This window comes from Pseudorca crassidens, chromosome 19, assembly GCF_039906515.1.
Source record: "Pseudorca crassidens isolate mPseCra1 chromosome 19, mPseCra1.hap1, whole genome shotgun sequence".
NCBI classification, from domain to species: Eukaryota; Metazoa; Chordata; class Mammalia; order Artiodactyla; family Delphinidae; genus Pseudorca; species Pseudorca crassidens.
The window spans coordinates 24,561,341-24,579,123 of record NC_090314.1 but is presented as its reverse complement, the minus strand read 5'-3'; the positions used below and the strand labels follow the sequence as shown (position 1 = coordinate 24,579,123).

The 17,783-nt window shown below is 70.1% G+C and overlaps 11 non-coding genes across 11 annotated transcripts; all 11 read right to left on the bottom strand.

Moving 5' to 3' along the window:
• Window positions 1-1,504: 1,504 nt before the first annotated feature.
• On the bottom strand, window positions 1,505-1,623 carry LOC137214179 (5S ribosomal RNA). The gene has a single exon (XR_010938801.1). It is a non-coding gene; the product is annotated as a 5S ribosomal RNA (ribosomal RNA).
• A 938-nt stretch (window positions 1,624-2,561) lies between these two features.
• On the bottom strand, window positions 2,562-2,680 carry LOC137213601 (5S ribosomal RNA). Its single transcript, XR_010938236.1, has one exon. It is a non-coding gene; the product is annotated as a 5S ribosomal RNA (ribosomal RNA).
• A 2,703-nt stretch (window positions 2,681-5,383) lies between these two features.
• LOC137214178 (5S ribosomal RNA) lies at window positions 5,384-5,502 on the bottom strand. The gene has a single exon (XR_010938800.1). It is a non-coding gene; the product is annotated as a 5S ribosomal RNA (ribosomal RNA).
• Window positions 5,503-6,440: 938 nt separating this feature from the next.
• Window positions 6,441-6,559, bottom strand: LOC137214177 (5S ribosomal RNA). Its single transcript, XR_010938799.1, has one exon. It is a non-coding gene; the product is annotated as a 5S ribosomal RNA (ribosomal RNA).
• A 938-nt stretch (window positions 6,560-7,497) lies between these two features.
• On the bottom strand, window positions 7,498-7,616 carry LOC137214176 (5S ribosomal RNA). Its single transcript, XR_010938798.1, has one exon. It is a non-coding gene; the product is annotated as a 5S ribosomal RNA (ribosomal RNA).
• A 938-nt stretch (window positions 7,617-8,554) lies between these two features.
• Window positions 8,555-8,673, bottom strand: LOC137213600 (5S ribosomal RNA). Its single transcript, XR_010938235.1, has one exon. It is a non-coding gene; the product is annotated as a 5S ribosomal RNA (ribosomal RNA).
• Window positions 8,674-11,376: 2,703 nt separating this feature from the next.
• On the bottom strand, window positions 11,377-11,495 carry LOC137214175 (5S ribosomal RNA). The gene has a single exon (XR_010938796.1). It is a non-coding gene; the product is annotated as a 5S ribosomal RNA (ribosomal RNA).
• Window positions 11,496-12,433: 938 nt separating this feature from the next.
• On the bottom strand, window positions 12,434-12,552 carry LOC137214174 (5S ribosomal RNA). The gene has a single exon (XR_010938795.1). It is a non-coding gene; the product is annotated as a 5S ribosomal RNA (ribosomal RNA).
• A 2,703-nt stretch (window positions 12,553-15,255) lies between these two features.
• Window positions 15,256-15,374, bottom strand: LOC137214173 (5S ribosomal RNA). The gene has a single exon (XR_010938794.1). It is a non-coding gene; the product is annotated as a 5S ribosomal RNA (ribosomal RNA).
• A 938-nt stretch (window positions 15,375-16,312) lies between these two features.
• Window positions 16,313-16,431, bottom strand: LOC137213599 (5S ribosomal RNA). The gene has a single exon (XR_010938234.1). It is a non-coding gene; the product is annotated as a 5S ribosomal RNA (ribosomal RNA).
• A 938-nt stretch (window positions 16,432-17,369) lies between these two features.
• Window positions 17,370-17,488, bottom strand: LOC137214172 (5S ribosomal RNA). Its single transcript, XR_010938793.1, has one exon. It is a non-coding gene; the product is annotated as a 5S ribosomal RNA (ribosomal RNA).
• Between the last annotated feature and the right edge of the window lie 295 nt (window positions 17,489-17,783).

The window sequence follows — 17,783 nt, the reverse complement described above, 5'->3', positions numbered from 1 at the left end:
TACCTTCCACCTCGGCCTCCAGGCCCTCTCTGCACGGGAGCCAGACTGGGAAAATGAACTTACCAGCAGCAAATGGGGGCAGGGGCAGGGGGCGGCAGGGCATGGAGAGAGGAATAAAGAGCGCCAGAGTCCAGGAAACATTGGTGGTCTGTGGCTTGGAAGCGCCACTACTTCTGCCAGCCTGGGTCCCTGCGCTTGGCTTCCTGCAATAAGAAGCCAGTGTCCCCTTCTTGGCCTGAGGGTCCCTTTGGTTTAGTGGCCACAGCTCTGCCAGCAGGCCCCTCCTGGTCCTATACCATGCACTAAGTACATCTGCAGCTGCAGACTCCAAACCCCTGGTCTCTGGGCACCTCCTCTGTGTCTCAGCTGTCCCTGTCCACAGAGAGCCTCATACAAGAAGTTGCTTCCAAACTGGGAGGTTCCACATCTGGGCAGGTCCAGCTCCAGGCCCAGTGAAGGGCATGAAGAAGGCTGAGGCTCTGGACTCCAGCCAGGCCTTCAGCAGGCCTCTGAGGCCAAGGTCTTCCTAGTCTCAAGAGGGGCCAAGAGACGCAATGTGTCATTTGAACAAGTGAGTCAGCGGGCGGTGAGCGAATGAATGACCGCTCGAGGGGATGTATGCCGGCCACCGGGCCCTGTTTGACTGTCCAGGCTCAGCTTACCTGACCCTGGTTACCAGGGAATGCCACTCTGGGCCCTCCTTTTCATCCCCCTCCCTCACTGTGACCTCACCACCTGCCCCATTATGACCCAGTCTGGCTCCCAGTTAAAACTGGAGGGCAGAGGGCCCAGGCAGTCCTGGGACCAACGGCCATGGGTGAGCGAAACTACTACCGAGCCGAGCCGTTCACTGGCCCCATCCCCAGGAAATGCCAGGAGCAAGGATACTCAATTCTTCTGATCCCGGTCAGCTTCATCTTGCTCAACGTGGGGATCAACATGGTGACTATGGTCAGGGCAGGATCTGTGCAGCGCGGCTGGGGGAGCCCTGGGGTCTTGAAGGGGCTGAGGTGGGAGGGCTGCTGGGGTGTGACCGGACAAGGGTTGGATTTCAGGGCTCACCCTGCTCCCGGCCTCCCCCCTCCCCTTCTTCCCTCAACTCTGGAGGCATCTGAAGAGATTCTTGAGGGCACTTTTCAATCGTATTTTCCACAAAGGTGAGTGGGCGCCGGCGTGGGTTCAGGGGATGTGGGCCTGTCCCCTTTCTTCTATCCCTGCCTTGATTCTCAGCCCCTCAGGAACCCAGGCCCTGACCCATCTCGCCTTTCCCCACAGACAAGCAAGCCAGCTGTGTAGGCACCCATCGCATGTGCATGCGCTGCTCCGTGGATCCCAAGAACCTGTGCTCAAGAGTTTCTTCCCACTTCTGCCATCGTCCAAGCTTCCTGCTCGGGCAGGTAAACCACCTTGCCTACTGCCTGCAGCGGGGCACGGCGGGAGCGGAGCCGGCGGCCCCCCCGCCGCGGGCGAGTAAAGGAGAAGGCGGGCGGAGCGGGAGGCAAAAAGCCTACAGCACCCGGTATTCCCAGGCGGTCTCCCATCCAAGTACTAACCAGGCCCGACCCTGCTTAGCTTCCGAGATCAGACGAGATCGGGCGCGTTCAGGGTGGTATGGCCGTAGACGGGGGCGGGGGGCCGCGGGCGGCCTCTTGAGGCCCAGTTTCGCTGGCGCTGGCGCCTTAACGCCAGCCTGGCGGCCAGCCCGCCCCGGCAGGGCCCCCTCGCCCGCCCAGGCAGGGGGAACGGAGGTCTCGGGTATCGGGCGGCGGCGGAGGGTTTGGCGACCACCTCCCAGCCCAGGGCGGCCCTGACCCAGCAAACCCTTCGGCGCTTGGCGCCCCGCCCAAGATCCCGCACGTCGCTCACAGGGACGTGGCCCCGGAGGCTTCAGGGCCCGGGGCCCGCGGTCCCTTGGGCATCGGCCCTGCCCGCCCACGCGGCGCTAGGCGCAGCCCGGCCGCAGCCCGGGCCGGCCCTCCTGCCCGACAGCAGCCGGCCCGAAGCCACCGCGAGCCTCCATTGAGTCGCCACGGCCCCTCAGCCCCGGCAAGGCCACCCTTGCCCCCACACCCCCCGCCGAGCTCAGGACCCCGCCCCTGGTGGCCGGCAGGCCCGGGGAAGCGGCCCCTGCCCTCGATCCCGCTCCCGCACCCGGCCGCGGTGACACGCCAGAGGGGCGGGGTGGTGGTGGGGCGGGGCTTTTGTCGGAGGGAGCTGTGGAGGGACACACCGGCACACAGGTGGCGGCGCCGGGGCTGGGCGCCGGTGGGGGCGGCCAGGTGCAGGTCGAGGGGCTCGCGGGCCGAAAGGACGGCAACTGGGCCCGCGGCAGAGTCTGGGTCCGGGCCAGCCACCCCGGGAGCGTCTGGGGTGCGACTGCCTTCCAGGGCCGCCTTCTGGCCGCCTAGCCGGCCGGGCCGGCGGGGAGCGCCCCCGCCGGCGCGCGCCGTGGTGGGAGGGGCCTGAGGAGGTGGGGCCTGCAGCGCGGCCCGGCGGGGGCGGAGCCGGCGGCCCCCGCCGCGGGCGAGTAAAGGAGAAGGCGGGCGCAGCGGGAGGCAAAAAGCCTACAGCAACCGGTATTCCCAGGCGGTCTCCCATCCAAGTACTAACCAGGCCCGACCCTGCTTAGCTTCCGAGATCAGACGAGATCGGGCGCGTTCAGGGTGGTATGGCCGTAGACGGGGGCGGGGGGCCGCGGGCGGCCTCTTGAGGCCCAGTTTCGCTGGCGCTGGCGCCTTAACGCCAGCCTGGCGGCCAGCCCGCCCCGGCAGGGCCCCCTCGCCCGCCCAGGCAGGGGGAACGGAGGTCTCGGGTATCGGGCGGCGGCGGAGGGTTTGGCGACCACCTCCCAGCCCAGGGCGGCCCTGACCCAGCAAACCCTTCGGCGCTTGGCGCCCCGCCCAAGATCCCGCACGTCGCTCACAGGGACGTGGCCCCGGAGGCTTCAGGGCCCGGGGCCCGCGGTCCCTTGGGCATCGGCCCTGCCCGCCCACGCGGCGCTAGGCGCAGCCCGACCGCAGCCCGGGCCGGCCCTTCTGCCCGACAGCAGCTGGCCCGAAGCCACTGGGAGCCACCATTGAGTCGCCACGGCCCCTCAGCCCCGGCAAGGCCACCCTTGCCCCCACACCCCCCACCGAGCTCAGGACCCCGCCCCTGGTGGCCGGCAGGCCCGGGGAAGTGGCCCCTGCCCTCGATCCCGCACCCGCACCCGGCCGCGGTGACACGTCAGAGGGGCGGGGTGGTGGTGGGGCGGGGCTTTTGTCGGAGGGAGCTGTGGAGGGACACACCGGCACACAGGTGGCGGCGCCGGGGCTGGGCGCCGGTGGGGGAGGCCAGGTGCAGGTCGAGGGGCTCGCGGGCCGAAAGGACGGCAACTGGGCCCGCGGCGGAGTCTGGGTCTGGAGGGCTCTGAGCCTCCATCCGCTCTGGTGCCTCGGGTCTACCGGCCCGACGCCTGGTAGCGTGACACCCCACCGGCCCACAGACGTAGCCTCCCCAGCTGTGCTCACAGCGAGTCCAACCGCAGCCTGCATCCCTCCGCGGGACACTTGGATTACTCCCGCGATCCCCACGAGGTGCGGCACCCGGCGGCCGAATGGGCTGAGATCCTGCCCTTGCGGCGGCGCCCTGTGGCCACCTCCGCCTCCCTCACGGTACTGGCCGAGGCCTCGGACCAGCGGGCCCCGGCTCCCAGCTCAGCGCTGCTCCTCCGCCCCTCTCACCTCCTGCCCGACGTCCAGGCTACCGAGCACCCTCCACCCCCGCCCACCTTCATGCCACTCAGCCGGAACCCGGGAGGCAATGCCAACTACCAGGTGTATGACAGTCTGGTGCTGAAGCGGCAACCGCAGGAGGGCCAAGCGCGGGCCAACTCGCTGCTACCTTCCACCTCGGCCTCCAGGCCCTCTCTGCACGGGAGCCAGACTGGGAAAATGAACTTACCAGCAGCAAATGGGGGCAGGGGCAGGGGGCGGCAGGGCATGGAGAGAGGAATAAAGAGCGCCAGAGTCCAGGAAACATTGGTGGTCTGTGGCTTGGAAGCGCCACTACTTCTGCCAGCCTGGGTCCCTGCGCTTGGCTTCCTGCAATAAGAAGCCAGTGTCCCCTTCTTGGCCTGAGGGTCCCTTTGGTTTAGTGGCCACAGCTCTGCCAGCAGGCCCCTCCTGGTCCTATACCATGCACTAAGTACATCTGCAGCTGCAGACTCCAAACCCCTGGTCTCTGGGCACCTCCTCTGTGTCTCAGCTGTCCCTGTCCACAGAGAGCCTCATACAAGAAGTTGCTTCCAAACTGGGAGGTTCCACATCTGGGCAGGTCCAGCTCCAGGCCCAGTGAAGGGCATGAAGAAGGCTGAGGCTCTGGACTCCAGCCAGGCCTTCAGCAGGCCTCTGAGGCCAAGGTCTTCCTAGTCTCAAGAGGGGCCAAGAGACGCAATGTGTCATTTGAACAAGTGAGTCAGCGGGCGGTGAGCGAATGAATGACCGCTCGAGGGGATGTATGCCGGCCACCGGGCCCTGTTTGACTGTCCAGGCTCAGCTTACCTGACCCTGGTTACCAGGGAATGCCACTCTGGGCCCTCCTTTTCATCCCCCTCCCTCACTGTGACCTCACCACCTGCCCCATTATGACCCAGTCTGGCTCCCAGTTAAAACTGGAGGGCAGAGGGCCCAGGCAGTCCTGGGACCAACGGCCATGGGTGAGCGAAACTACTACCGAGCCGAGCCGTTCACTGGCCCCATCCCCAGGAAATGCCAGGAGCAAGGATACTCAATTCTTCTGATCCCGGTCAGCTTCATCTTGCTCAACGTGGGGATCAACATGGTGACTATGGTCAGGGCAGGATCTGTGCAGCGCGGCTGGGGGAGCCCTGGGGTCTTGAAGGGGCTGAGGTGGGAGGGCTGCTGGGGTGTGACCGGACAAGGGTTGGATTTCAGGGCTCACCCTGCTCCCGGCCTCCCCCCTCCCCTTCTTCCCTCAACTCTGGAGGCATCTGAAGAGATTCTTGCGGGCACTTTTCAATCGTATTTTCCACAAAGGTGAGTGGGCGCCGGCGTGGGTTCAGGGGATGTGGGCCTGTCCCCTTTCTTCTATCCCTGCCTTGATTCTCAGCCCCTCAGGAACCCAGGCCCTGACCCATCTCGCCTTTCCCCACAGACAAGCAAGCCAGCTGTGTAGGCACCCATCGCATGTGCATGCGCTGCTCCGTGGATCCCAAGAACCTGTGCTCAAGAGTTTCTTCCCACTTCTGCCATCGCCCAAGCTTCCTGCTCGGGCAGGTAAACCACCTTGCCTACTGCCTGCAGCGGGGCTCGGCGGGGGCGGAGCCGGCGGCCCCCCCGCCGCGGGCGAGTAAAGGAGAAGGCGGGCGGAGCGGGAGGCAAAAAGCCTACAGCACCCGGTATTCCCAGGCGGTCTCCCATCCAAGTACTAACCAGGCCCGACCCTGCTTAGCTTCCGAGATCAGACGAGATCGGGCGCGTTCAGGGTGGTATGGCCGTAGACGGGGGCGGGGGGCCGCGGGCGGCCTCTTGAGGCCCAGTTTCGCTGGCGCTGGCGCCTTAACGCCAGCCTGGCGGCCAGCCCGCCCCGGCAGGGCCCCCTCGCCCGCCCAGGCAGGGGGAACGGAGGTCTCGGGTATCGGGCGGCGGCGGAGGGTTTGGCGACCACCTCCCAGCCCAGGGCGGCCCTGACCCAGCAAACCCTTCGGCGCTTGGCGCCCCGCCCAAGATCCCGCACGTCGCTCACAGGGACGTGGCCCCGGAGGCTTCAGGGCCCGGGGCCCGCGGTCCCTTGGGCATCGGCCCTGCCCGCCCACGCGGCGCTAGGCGCAGCCCGGCCGCAGCCCGGGCCGGCCCTCCTGCCCGACAGCAGCCGGCCCGAAGCCACCGGGAGCCACCATTGAGTCGCCACGGCCCCTCAGCCCCGGCAAGGCCACCCTTGCCCCCACACCCCCCGCCGAGCTCAGGACCCCGCCCCTGGTGGCCGGCAGGCCCGGGGAAGCGGCCCCTGCCCTCGATCCCGCTCCCGCACCCGGCCGCGGTGACACGCCAGAGGGGCGGGGTGGTGGTGGGGCGGGGCTTTTGTCGGAGGGAGCTGTGGAGGGACACACCGGCACACAGGTGGCGGCGCCGGGGCTGGGCGCCGGTGGGGGCGGCCAGGTGCAGGTCGAGGGGCTCGCGGGCCGAAAGGACGGCCACTGGGCCCGCGGCGGAGTCTGGGTCCGGGCCAGCCACCCCGGGAGCGTCTGGGGTGCGGCTGCCTTCCAGGGCCGCCTTCTGGCCGCCTGGCCGGCCGGGCCGGCGGGGAGCGCCCCCGCCGGCGCGCGCCGTGGTGGGAGGGGCCTGAGGAGGTGGGGCCTGCAGCGCGGCCCGGCGGGGGCGGAGCCGGCGGCCCCAGCCGCGGGCGAGTAGAGGAGAAGGCGGGCGGAGCGGGAGGCAAAAAGCCTACAGCACCCGGTATTCCCAGGCGGTCTCCCATCCAAGTACTAACCAGGCCCGACCCTGCTTAGCTTCCGAGATCAGACGAGATCGGGCGCGTTCAGGGTGGTATGGCCGTAGACGGGGGCGGGGGGCCGCGGGCGGCCTCTTGAGGCCCAGTTTCGCTGGCGCTGGCGCCTTAACGCCAGCCTTGCGGCCGGCCCGCCCCGGCAGGGCCCCCTCGCCCGCCCAGGCAGGGGGAACGGAGGTCTCGGGTATCGGGCGGCGGCGGAGGGTTTGGCGACCACCTCCCAGCCCAGGGCGGCCCTGACCCAGCAAACCCTTCGGCGCTTGGCGCCCCGCCCAAGATCCCGCACGTCGCTCACAGGGACGTGGCCCCGGAGGCTTCAGGGCCCGGGGCCCGCGGTCCCTTGGGCATCGGCCCTGCCCGCCCACGCGGCGCTAGGCGCAGCCCGGCCGCAGCCCGGGCCGGCCCTCCTGCCCGACAGCAGCCGGCCCGAAGCCACCGGGAGCCACCATTGAGTCGCCACGGCCCCTCAGCCCCGGCAAGGCCACCCTTGCCCCCACACCCCCCGCCGAGCTCAGGACCCCGCCCCTGGTGGCCGGCAGGCCCGGGGAAGCGGCCCCTGCCCTCGATCCCGCTCCCGCACCCAACCGCGGTGACACGCCAGAGGGGCGGGGTGGTGGTGGGGCGGGGCTTTTGTCGGAGGGAGCTGTGGAGGGACACACCGGCACACAGGTGGCGGCGCCGGGGCTGGGCGCCGGTGGGGGCGGCCAGGTGCAGGTCGAGGGGCTCGCGGGCCGAAAGGACGGCAACTGGGCCCGCGGCGGAGTCTGGGTCCGGGCCAGCCACCCCGGGAGCGTCTGGGGTGCGACTGCCTTCCAGGGCCGCCTTCTGGCCGCCTAGCCGGCCGGGCCGGCGGGGAGCGCCCCCGCCAGCGCGCGCCGTGGTGGGAGGGGCCTGAGGAGGTGGGGCCTGCAGCGCGGCCCGGCGGGGGCGGAGCCGGCGGCCCCAGCCGCGGGCGAGTAGAGGAGAAGGCGGGCGGAGCGGGAGGCAAAAAGCCTACAGCACCCGGTATTCCCAGGCGGTCTCCCATCCAAGTACTAACCAGGCCCGACCCTGCTTAGCTTCCGAGATCAGACGAGATCGGGCGCGTTCAGGGTGGTATGGCCGTAGACGGGGGCGGGGGGCCGCGGGCGGCCTCTTGAGGCCCAGTTTCGCTGGCGCTGGCGCCTTAACGCCAGCCTTGCGGCCGGCCCGCCCCGGCAGGGCCCCCTCGCCCGCCCAGGCAGGGGGAACGGAGGTCTCGGGTATCGGGCGGCGGCGGAGGGTTTGGCGACCACCTCCCAGCCCAGGGCGGCCCTGACCCAGCAAACCCTTCGGCTCTTGGCGCCCCGCCCAAGATCCCGCACGTCGCTCACAGGGACGTGGCCCCGGAGGCTTCAGGGCCCGGGGCCCGCGGTCCCTTGGGCATCGGCCCTGCCCGCCCACGCGGCGCTAGGCGCAGCCCGGCCGCAGCCCGGGCCGGCCCTCCTGCCCGACAGCAGCCGGCCCGAAGCCACCGGGAGCCACCATTGAGTCGCCACGGCCCCTCAGCCCCGGCAAGGCCACCCTTGCCCCCACACCCCCCGCCGAGCTCAGGACCCCGCCCCTGGTGGCCGGCAGGCCCGGGGAAGCGGCCCCTGCCCTCGATCCCGCTCCCGCACCCAACCGCGGTGACACGCCAGAGGGGCGGGGTGGTGGTGGGGCGGGGCTTTTGTCGGAGGGAGCTGTGGAGGGACACACCGGCACACAGGTGGCGGCGCCGGGGCTGGGCGCCGGTGGGGGCGGCCAGGTGCAGGTCGAGGGGCTCGCGGGCCGAAAGGACGGCAACTGGGCCCGCGGCGGAGTCTGGGTCCGGGCCAGCCACCCCGGGAGCGTCTGGGGTGCGACTGCCTTCCAGGGCCGCCTTCTGGCCGCCTAGCCGGCCGGGCCGGCGGGGAGCGCCCCCGCGGGCGCGCGCCGTGGTGGGAGGGGCCTGAGGAGGTGGGGCCTGCAGCGCGGCCCGGCGGGGGCGGAGCCGGCGGCCCCCGCCGCGGGCGAGTAAAGGAGAAGGCGGGCGCAGCGGGAGGCAAAAAGCCTACAGCAACCGGTATTCCCAGGCGGTCTCCCATCCAAGTACTAACCAGGCCCGACCCTGCTTAGCTTCCGAGATCAGACGAGATCGGGCGCGTTCAGGGTGGTATGGCCGTAGACGGGGGCGGGGGGCCGCGGGCGGCCTCTTGAGGCCCAGTTTCGCTGGCGCTGGCGCCTTAACGCCAGCCTGGCGGCCAGCCCGCCCCGGCAGGGCCCCCTCGCCCGCCCAGGCAGGGGGAACGGAGGTCTCGGGTATCGGGCGGCGGCGGAGGGTTTGGCGACCACCTCCCAGCCCAGGGCGGCCCTGACCCAGCAAACCCTTCGGCGCTTGGCGCCCCGCCCAAGATCCCGCACGTCGCTCACAGGGACGTGGCCCCGGAGGCTTCAGGGCCCGGGGCCCGCGGTCCCTTGGGCATCGGCCCTGCCCGCCCACGCGGCGCTAGGCGCAGCCCGACCGCAGCCCGGGCCGGCCCTTCTGCCCGACAGCAGCTGGCCCGAAGCCACTGGGAGCCACCATTGAGTCGCCACGGCCCCTCAGCCCCGGCAAGGCCACCCTTGCCCCCACACCCCCCACCGAGCTCAGGACCCCGCCCCTGGTGGCCGGCAGGCCCGGGGAAGTGGCCCCTGCCCTCGATCCCGCACCCGCACCCGGCCGCGGTGACACGTCAGAGGGGCGGGGTGGTGGTGGGGCGGGGCTTTTGTCGGAGGGAGCTGTGGAGGGACACACCGGCACACAGGTGGCGGCGCCGGGGCTGGGCGCCGGTGGGGGAGGCCAGGTGCAGGTCGAGGGGCTCGCGGGCCGAAAGGACGGCAACTGGGCCCGCGGCGGAGTCTGGGTCTGGAGGGCTCTGAGCCTCCATCCGCTCTGGTGCCTCGGGTCTACCGGCCCGACGCCTGGTAGCGTGACACCCCACCGGCCCACAGACGTAGCCTCCCCAGCTGTGCTCACAGCGAGTCCAACCGCAGCCTGCATCCCTCCGCGGGACACTTGGATTACTCCCGCGATCCCCACGAGGTGCGGCACCCGGCGGCCGAATGGGCTGAGATCCTGCCCTTGCGGCGGCGCCCTGTGGCCACCTCCGCCTCCCTCACGGTACTGGCCGAGGCCTCGGACCAGCGGGCCCCGGCTCCCAGCTCAGCGCTGCTCCTCCGCCCCTCTCACCTCCTGCCCGACGTCCAGGCTACCGAGCACCCTCCACCCCCGCCCACCTTCATGCCACTCAGCCGGAACCCGGGAGGCAATGCCAACTACCAGGTGTATGACAGTCTGGTGCTGAAGCGGCAACCGCAGGAGGGCCAAGCGCGGGCCAACTCGCTGCTACCTTCCACCTCGGCCTCCAGGCCCTCTCTGCACGGGAGCCAGACTGGGAAAATGAACTTACCAGCAGCAAATGGGGGCAGGGGCAGGGGGCGGCAGGGCATGGAGAGAGGAATAAAGAGCGCCAGAGTCCAGGAAACATTGGTGGTCTGTGGCTTGGAAGCGCCACTACTTCTGCCAGCCTGGGTCCCTGCGCTTGGCTTCCTGCAATAAGAAGCCAGTGTCCCCTTCTTGGCCTGAGGGTCCCTTTGGTTTAGTGGCCACAGCTCTGCCAGCAGGCCCCTCCTGGTCCTATACCATGCACTAAGTACATCTGCAGCTGCAGACTCCAAACCCCTGGTCTCTGGGCACCTCCTCTGTGTCTCAGCTGTCCCTGTCCACAGAGAGCCTCATACAAGAAGTTGCTTCCAAACTGGGAGGTTCCACATCTGGGCAGGTCCAGCTCCAGGCCCAGTGAAGGGCATGAAGAAGGCTGAGGCTCTGGACTCCAGCCAGGCCTTCAGCAGGCCTCTGAGGCCAAGGTCTTCCTAGTCTCAAGAGGGGCCAAGAGACGCAATGTGTCATTTGAACAAGTGAGTCAGCGGGCGGTGAGCGAATGAATGACCGCTCGAGGGGATGTATGCCGGCCACCGGGCCCTGTTTGACTGTCCAGGCTCAGCTTACCTGACCCTGGTTACCAGGGAATGCCACTCTGGGCCCTCCTTTTCATCCCCCTCCCTCACTGTGACCTCACCACCTGCCCCATTATGACCCAGTCTGGCTCCCAGTTAAAACTGGAGGGCAGAGGGCCCAGGCAGTCCTGGGACCAACGGCCATGGGTGAGCGAAACTACTACCGAGCCGAGCCGTTCACTGGCCCCATCCCCAGGAAATGCCAGGAGCAAGGATACTCAATTCTTCTGATCCCGGTCAGCTTCATCTTGCTCAACGTGGGGATCAACATGGTGACTATGGTCAGGGCAGGATCTGTGCAGCGCGGCTGGGGGAGCCCTGGGGTCTTGAAGGGGCTGAGGTGGGAGGGCTGCTGGGGTGTGACCGGACAAGGGTTGGATTTCAGGGCTCACCCTGCTCCCGGCCTCCCCCCTCCCCTTCTTCCCTCAACTCTGGAGGCATCTGAAGAGATTCTTGCGGGCACTTTTCAATCGTATTTTCCACAAAGGTGAGTGGGCGCCGGCGTGGGTTCAGGGGATGTGGGCCTGTCCCCTTTCTTCTATCCCTGCCTTGATTCTCAGCCCCTCAGGAACCCAGGCCCTGACCCATCTCGCCTTTCCCCACAGACAAGCAAGCCAGCTGTGTAGGCACCCATTGCATGTGCATGCGCTGCTCCGTGGATCCCAAGAACCTGTGCTCAAGAGTTTCTTCCCACTTCTGCCATCGCCCAAGCTTCCTGCTCGGGCAGGTAAACCACCTTGCCTACTGCCTGCAGCGGGGCTCGGCGGGGGCGGAGCCGGCGGCCCCCCCGCCGCGGGCGAGTAAAGGAGAAGGCGGGCGGAGCGGGAGGCAAAAAGCCTACAGCACCCGGTATTCCCAGGCGGTCTCCCATCCAAGTACTAACCAGGCCCGACCCTGCTTAGCTTCCGAGATCAGACGAGATCGGGCGCGTTCAGGGTGGTATGGCCGTAGACGGGGGTGGGGGGCCGCGGGCGGCCTCTTGAGGCCCAGTTTCGCTGGCGCTGGCGCCTTAACGCCAGCCTGGCGGCCAGCCCGCCCCGGCAGGGCCCCCTCGCCCGCCCAGGCAGGGGGAACGGAGGTCTCGGGTATCGGGCGGCGGCGGAGGGTTTGGCGACCACCTCCCAGCCCAGGGCGGCCCTGACCCAGCAAACCCTTCGGCGCTTGGCGCCCCGCCCAAGATCCCGCACGTCGCTCACAGGGACGTGGCCCCGGAGGCTTCAGGGCCCGGGGCCCGCGGTCCCTTGGGCATCGGCCCTGCCCGCCCACGCGGCGCTAGGCGCAGCCCGGCCGCAGCCCGGGCCGGCCCTCCTGCCCGACAGCAGCCGGCCCGAAGCCACCGGGAGCCACCATTGAGTCGCCACGGCCCCTCAGCCCCGGCAAGGCCACCCTTGCCCCCACACCCCCCGCCGAGCTCAGGACCCCGCCCCTGGTGGCCGGCAGGCCCGGGGAAGCGGCCCCTGCCCTCGATCCCGCTCCCGCACCCGGCCGCGGTGACACGCCAGAGGGGCGGGGTGGTGGTGGGGCGGGGCTTTTGTCGGAGGGAGCTGTGGAGGGACACACCGGCACACAGGTGGCGGCGCCGGGGCTGGGCGCCGGTGGGGGCGGCCAGGTGCAGGTCGAGGGGCTCGCGGGCCGAAAGGACGGCAACTGGGCCCGCGGCGGAGTCTGGGTCCGGGCCAGCCACCCCGGGAGCGTCTGGGGTGCGGCTGCCTTCCAGGGCCGCCTTCTGGCCGCCTGGCCGGCCGGGCCGGCGGGGAGCGCCCCCGCCGGCGCGCGCCGTGGTGGGAGGGGCCTGAGGAGGTGGGGCCTGCAGCGCGGCCCGGCGGGGGCGGAGCCGGCGGCCCCAGCCGCGGGCGAGTAGAGGAGAAGGCGGGCGGAGCGGGAGGCAAAAAGCCTACAGCACCCGGTATTCCCAGGCGGTCTCCCATCCAAGTACTAACCAGGCCCGACCCTGCTTAGCTTCCGAGATCAGACGAGATCGGGCGCGTTCAGGGTGGTATGGCCGTAGACGGGGGCGGGGGGCCGCGGGCGGCCTCTTGAGGCCCAGTTTCGCTGGCGCTGGCGCCTTAACGCCAGCCTTGCGGCCGGCCCGCCCCGGCAGGGCCCCCTCGCCCGCCCAGGCAGGGGGAACGGAGGTCTCGGGTATCGGGCGGCGGCGGAGGGTTTGGCGACCACCTCCCAGCCCAGGGCGGCCCTGACCCAGCAAACCCTTCGGCGCTTGGCGCCCCGCCCAAGATCCCGCACGTCGCTCACAGGGACGTGGCCCCGGAGGCTTCAGGGCCCGGGGCCCGCGGTCCCTTGGGCATCGGCCCTGCCCGCCCACGCGGCGCTAGGCGCAGCCCGACCGCAGCCCGGGCCGGCCCTTCTGCCCGACAGCAGCTGGCCCGAAGCCACTGGGAGCCACCATTGAGTCGCCACGGCCCCTCAGCCCCGGCAAGGCCACCCTTGCCCCCACACCCCCCACCGAGCTCAGGACCCCGCCCCTGGTGGCCGGCAGGCCCGGGGAAGTGGCCCCTGCCCTCGATCCCGCACCCGCACCCGGCCGCGGTGACACGTCAGAGGGGCGGGGTGGTGGTGGGGCGGGGCTTTTGTCGGAGGGAGCTGTGGAGGGACACACCGGCACACAGGTGGCGGCGCCGGGGCTGGGCGCCGGTGGGGGAGGCCAGGTGCAGGTCGAGGGGCTCGCGGGCCGAAAGGACGGCAACTGGGCCCGCGGCGGAGTCTGGGTCTGGAGGGCTCTGAGCCTCCATCCGCTCTGGTGCCTCGGGTCTACCAGCCCGACGCCTGGTAGCGTGACACCCCACCGGCCCACAGACGTAGCCTCCCCAGCTGTGCTCACAGCGAGTCCAACCGCAGCCTGCATCCCTCCGCGGGACACTTGGATTACTCCCGCGATCCCCACGAGGTGCGGCACCCGGCGGCCGAATGGGCTGAGATCCTGCCCTTGCGGCGGCGCCCTGTGGCCACCTCCGCCTCCCTCACGGTACTGGCCGAGGCCTCGGACCAGCGGGCCCCGGCTCCCAGCTCAGCGCTGCTCCTCCGCCCCTCTCACCTCCTGCCCGACGTCCAGGCTACCGAGCACCCTCCACCCCCGCCCACCTTCATGCCACTCAGCCGGAACCCGGGAGGCAATGCCAACTACCAGGTGTATGACAGTCTGGTGCTGAAGCGGCAACCGCAGGAGGGCCAAGCGCGGGCCAACTCGCTGCTACCTTCCACCTCGGCCTCCAGGCCCTCTCTGCACGGGAGCCAGACTGGGAAAATGAACTTACCAGCAGCAAATGGGGGCAGGGGCAGGGGGCGGCAGGGCATGGAGAGAGGAATAAAGAGCGCCAGAGTCCAGGAAACATTGGTGGTCTGTGGCTTGGAAGCGCCACTACTTCTGCCAGCCTGGGTCCCTGCGCTTGGCTTCCTGCAATAAGAAGCCAGTGTCCCCTTCTTGGCCTGAGGGTCCCTTTGGTTTAGTGGCCACAGCTCTGCCAGCAGGCCCCTCCTGGTCCTATACCATGCACTAAGTACATCTGCAGCTGCAGACTCCAAACCCCTGGTCTCTGGGCACCTCCTCTGTGTCTCAGCTGTCCCTGTCCACAGAGAGCCTCATACAAGAAGTTGCTTCCAAACTGGGAGGTTCCACATCTGGGCAGGTCCAGCTCCAGGCCCAGTGAAGGGCATGAAGAAGGCTGAGGCTCTGGACTCCAGCCAGGCCTTCAGCAGGCCTCTGAGGCCAAGGTCTTCCTAGTCTCAAGAGGGGCCAAGAGACGCAATGTGTCATTTGAACAAGTGAGTCAGCGGGCGGTGAGCGAATGAATGACCGCTCGAGGGGATGTATGCCGGCCACCGGGCCCTGTTTGACTGTCCAGGCTCAGCTTACCTGACCCTGGTTACCAGGGAATGCCACTCTGGGCCCTCCTTTTCATCCCCCTCCCTCACTGTGACCTCACCACCTGCCCCATTATGACCCAGTCTGGCTCCCAGTTAAAACTGGAGGGCAGAGGGCCCAGGCAGTCCTGGGACCAACGGCCATGGGTGAGCGAAACTACTACCGAGCCGAGCCGTTCACTGGCCCCATCCCCAGGAAATGCCAGGAGCAAGGATACTCAATTCTTCTGATCCCGGTCAGCTTCATCTTGCTCAACGTGGGGATCAACATGGTGACTATGGTCAGGGCAGGATCTGTGCAGCGCGGCTGGGGGAGCCCTGGGGTCTTGAAGGGGCTGAGGTGGGAGGGCTGCTGGGGTGTGACCGGACAAGGGTTGGATTTCAGGGCTCACCCTGCTCCCGGCCTCCCCCCTCCCCTTCTTCCCTCAACTCTGGAGGCATCTGAAGAGATTCTTGCGGGCACTTTTCAATCGTATTTTCCACAAAGGTGAGTGGGCGCCGGCGTGGGTTCAGGGGATGTGGGCCTGTCCCCTTTCTTCTATCCCTGCCTTGATTCTCAGCCCCTCAGGAACCCAGGCCCTGACCCATCTCGCCTTTCCCCACAGACAAGCAAGCCAGCTGTGTAGGCACCCATTGCATGTGCATGCGCTGCTCCGTGGATCCCAAGAACCTGTGCTCAAGAGTTTCTTCCCACTTCTGCCATCGCCCAAGCTTCCTGCTCGGGCAGGTAAACCACCTTGCCTACTGCCTGCAGCGGGGCTCGGCGGGGGCGGAGCCGGCGGCCCCCCCGCCGCGGGCGAGTAAAGGAGAAGGCGGGCGGAGCGGGAGGCAAAAAGCCTACAGCACCCGGTATTCCCAGGCGGTCTCCCATCCAAGTACTAACCAGGCCCGACCCTGCTTAGCTTCCGAGATCAGACGAGATCGGGCGCGTTCAGGGTGGTATGGCCGTAGACGGGGGTGGGGGGCCGCGGGCGGCCTCTTGAGGCCCAGTTTCGCTGGCGCTGGCGCCTTAACGCCAGCCTTGCGGCCGGCCCGCCCCGGCAGGGCCCCCTCGCCCGCCCAGGCAGGGGGAACGGAGGTCTCGGGTATCGGGCGGCGGCGGAGGGTTTGGCGACCACCTCCCAGCCCAGGGCGGCCCTGACCCAGCAAACCCTTCGGCTCTTGGCGCCCCGCCCAAGATCCCGCACGTCGCTCACAGGGACGTGGCCCCGGAGGCTTCAGGGCCCGGGGCCCGCGGTCCCTTGGGCATCGGCCCTGCCCGCCCACGCGGCGCTAGGCGCAGCCCGGCCGCAGCCCGGGCCGGCCCTCCTGCCCGACAGCAGCCGGCCCGAAGCCACCGGGAGCCACCATTGAGTCGCCACGGCCCCTCAGCCCCGGCAAGGCCACCCTTGCCCCCACACCCCCCGCCGAGCTCAGGACCCCGCCCCTGGTGGCCGGCAGGCCCGGGGAAGCGGCCCCTGCCCTCGATCCCGCTCCCGCACCCAACCGCGGTGACACGCCAGAGGGGCGGGGTGGTGGTGGGGCGGGGCTTTTGTCGGAGGGAGCTGTGGAGGGACACACCGGCACACAGGTGGCGGCGCCGGGGCTGGGCGCCGGTGGGGGCGGCCAGGTGCAGGTCGAGGGGCTCGCGGGCCGAAAGGACGGCAACTGGGCCCGCGGCGGAGTCTGGGTCCGGGCCAGCCACCCCGGGAGCGTCTGGGGTGCGACTGCCTTCCAGGGCCGCCTTCTGGCCGCCTAGCCGGCCGGGCCGGCGGGGAGCGCCCCCGCGGGCGCGCGCCGTGGTGGGAGGGGCCTGAGGAGGTGGGGCCTGCAGCGCGGCCCGGCGGGGGCGGAGCCGGCGGCCCCCGCCGCGGGCGAGTAAAGGAGAAGGCGGGCGCAGCGGGAGGCAAAAAGCCTACAGCAACCGGTATTCCCAGGCGGTCTCCCATCCAAGTACTAACCAGGCCCGACCCTGCTTAGCTTCCGAGATCAGACGAGATCGGGCGCGTTCAGGGTGGTATGGCCGTAGACGGGGGCGGGGGGCCGTGGGCGGCCTCTTGAGGCCCAGTTTCGCTGGCGCTGGCGCCTTAACGCCAGCCTGGCGGCCAGCCCGCCCCGGCAGGGCCCCCTCGCCCGCCCAGGCAGGGGGAACGGAGGTCTCGGGTATCGGGCGGCGGCGGAGGGTTTGGCGACCACCTCCCAGCCCAGGGCGGCCCTGACCCAGCAAACCCTTCGGCGCTTGGCGCCCCGCCCAAGATCCCGCACGTCGCTCACAGGGACGTGGCCCCGGAGGCTTCAGGGCCCGGGGCCCGCGGTCCCTTGGGCATCGGCCCTGCCCGCCCACGCGGCGCTAGGCGCAGCCCGGCCGCAGCCCGGGCCGGCCCTCCTGCCCGACAGCAGCCGGCCCGAAGCCACCGGGAGCCACCATTGAGTCGCCACGGCCCCTCAGCCCCGGCAAGGCCACCCTTGCCCCCACACCCCCCGCCGAGCTCAGGACCCCGCCCCTGGTGGCCGGCAGGCCCGGGGAAGCGGCCCCTGCCCTCGATCCCGCTCCCGCACCCGGCCGCGGTGACACGCCAGAGGGGCGGGGTGGTGGTGGGGCGGGGCTTTTGTCGGAGGGAGCTGTGGAGGGACACACCGGCACACAGGTGGCGGCGCCGGGGCTGGGCGCCGGTGGGGGCGGCCAGGTGCAGGTCGAGGGGCTCGCGGGCCGAAAGGACGGCAACTGGGCCCGCGGCGGAGTCTGGGTCCGGGCCAGCCACCCCGGGAGCGTCTGGGGTGCGGCTGCCTTCCAGGGCCGCCTTCTGGCCGCCTGGCCGGCCGGGCCGGCGGGGAGCGCCCCCGCCGGCGCGCGCCGTGGTGGGAGGGGCCTGAGGAGGTGGGGCCTGCAGCGCGGCCCGGCGGGGGCGGAGCCGGCGGCCCCAGCCGCGGGCGAGTAGAGGAGAAGGCGGGCGGAGCGGGAGGCAAAAAGCCTACAGCACCCGGTATTCCCAGGCGGTCTCCCATCCAAGTACTAACCAGGCCCGACCCTGCTTAGCTTCCGAGATCAGACGAGATCGGGCGCGTTCAGGGTGGTATGGCCGTAGACGGGGGCGGGGGGCCGCGGGCGGCCTCTTGAGGCCCAGTTTCGCTGGCGCTGGCGCCTTAACGCCAGCCTTGCGGCCGGCCCGCCCCGGCAGGGCCCCCTCGCCCGCCCAGGCAGGGGGAACGGAGGTCTCGGGTATCGGGCGGCGGCGGAGGGTTTGGCGACCACCTCCCAGCCCAGGGCGGCCCTGACCCAGCAAACCCTTCGGCGCTTGGCGCCCCGCCCAAGATCCCGCACGTCGCTCACAGGGACGTGGCCCCGGAGGCTTCAGGGCCCGGGGCCCGCGGTCCCTTGGGCA